This window comes from Engraulis encrasicolus, chromosome 17 (genome assembly GCF_034702125.1).
Source record: "Engraulis encrasicolus isolate BLACKSEA-1 chromosome 17, IST_EnEncr_1.0, whole genome shotgun sequence".
In the NCBI taxonomy this organism is placed as follows: domain Eukaryota; kingdom Metazoa; phylum Chordata; class Actinopteri; order Clupeiformes; family Engraulidae; genus Engraulis; species Engraulis encrasicolus.
In genome coordinates, this window is record NC_085873.1 from 49,478,066 (window position 1) to 49,480,565 (window position 2,500).

Sequence of the window (2,500 nt, forward strand, 5' to 3'; positions counted from 1 at the left end):
CACTCTGTTGTACGTCTCAAACTCCACCCTTGTGTGTCAGTGTACTCAATTAAACAACGTCAGCGTCTCTGAGCGATACTGCGAGCAGAGCGGGCAGCATACAACATACAAGTGTGTGCTTGAAGTACAGAAGTATACTGATTGAGACGCTTCTGTTCTGCAGTAACCAAACTTTCGTTGCCTAGCAACAACAGGACTCGCCGCCACCGCGAGCTAGTTCAACTTCAGTGCAGCAGAGCCAGGCAAGGTAAGCTTCCTGACAACGAACTTTTAAAGTAGTTCTAGCTTTAACCTGCTTTCATTTTGTCTCTGAGCATTGAAGGATTTTAACTGTATACATTGCAAACACGTCTTATCAGCCGTGTTTGTGCTGAAATGGCATAGCCTACAGAGGTACATTTACAATGGAAACCACTAGTTCTAGCTAGCTCTGCCCACCATGTTTTCAATGACTGAAGCTAGGTGCTAGCTACAGTTTGCCTTTGTAAATCAGCAACGATGTCAGCCTGAGGAAGATTTACAACGTGCATTTAACATGGTACTGCATTTCAGAAGCAAATTTAGCGATGGTGAATTGATAACATAAAAAAAATAAACGTGGTGAAACCGGTCTTGCAGTTGACTTCTCTGTTTGTTTGTTTGTGTTCACAGGACTTCCTCTGGATGGTGGCAGATTGACAACCTCACATCAGTGAACATGAATCTCATAACTGATTGGAAAAATAAATAAAGTTTTGCACACAATGTGTTTGTCTGTGTACTTGAATTACTTCATAGTAGGCTAGTCTATATTGTATTAAAATGATAATAACTAAGTAATTGAGTGGAAATAAGAAATAAGACATTTTAAGACCATGAAAATATGTAATTTCCATAAAATTGAGTGGAATAGGTGATAATGCATTTTACGGCCCTGATCTTATTTCCCTATAACTACTCAATTGTTTACAAGGTAATTAAGCAGAAATAATACAAGGATGCTTGGGTGGTCGTTTCTATGCAATAACATAGGAAGAGGAAATATTGCACATTACGGCCCTGATGTAGCCTAATTAGTATGAAACTACTTCGGCTGATACCGTTTAGTTACTGGCATACCTACCACCTAACTACTATGATGACACAGTAGCTGTTTCCATTAGCCTATTATTAACTAGAAACTACAGCATAATTGCACTGGAAACTGTATGGTTATTTTTGCTGTTATTAATGAGAAATTATAGTGTAATTGCACTGGAAACCATATGGTTATTTTGCTGTTATTACTAATAACAAGCAGTTATTACTATAAAATTAGACTGAAATTACTGAGAAATTACTATGAAATTAACACCTTATTAGCGATCCGTAAAGTAAAGTGTTACCACACACTACATTTCCCAGAATGCTTCACTGACTCAGAGTGCTGCACCACAGGTGCCAATAATGATGTATATTAATCAAAACCACTGTTTGTATTCACTCTGCCTGATGAAGGTCTAAGGACCGAAAGCTTGCAAGTCAAGTAAAGCTTCTTTGCACAAAAATAGACCCGAAGTGTGCGGATTGTCTTCTTTTTATACAGAATTTTTTACTGAATCCTGCACCTTCTAAACAGATGAGCGGTGGCCTATCACAACTGAATGTTATTTGAAATTTATTTTATGCAACCAATCTGCTTGTCAAGCAGGGCCACAATTGGAGGTATCAAGTCTCATTTAGACTAGTTGAGTATTTTGTCAGTAGATATGCATTTGTGTCACTGTAAAAGTGGCCAGGAATGGGGGGCGCTGTGGCGCAGCGCGCTAAGCCCCCCACATTGGTTCGAGTCCGGCCGGGGTCATTTCCCGATCCTCCCTTGTCTCTCTGTCCCATTCGCTTCCTGTCACCATCTCAGACTGTCCTGTCAAAATAAAGGCATAAAAAGCCCCTACAAAATATATATATATATAAAAAAGTAAATAAAAAGGAATGGACTGAGAACCAGAAAGGCCCAGGCATTGTTGCAAGCCCCCCTCTGAATCGTGTGCCAGTCTCTAAGAAAAATACAAATAAATAAAAAAAAAAAAAAAGCCAACAGCATCAGCCCCTAGCCCCATTATTTGCTATGTAGTGTTATTAACTGCCTTGCTTAAAGGGACACTGTGTGAGATTTTTAGTTGATTATTTCCAGAATTCATGCTGCCCACTCGCCAATCTTACCTTTTTCATGTATACTTACCACCACCATCAAATTCTGAGCATTCATTTTAACTGAGAAAATTGCACTTTTAATAGGCTTACATGAAAAGGGGGATCCTCTCCAAGGTCCGCCATTTTTAATTTCCAGAAATAGACATTTTTAGCTGCAAAAATGATTGTACTTGGGCCAAACTAGAAAATATCAGTTTATTACTTATCAAACTTTCATGAAAAGATCAAATTTGGCAATAGGGAGCCCAGTTTCAATGAGCAGCATAGTTGCAGTACCTTTTTTGACCATTTCCTGCACAGTGTCCCTTTGATGAGCGCTAGCTCCATA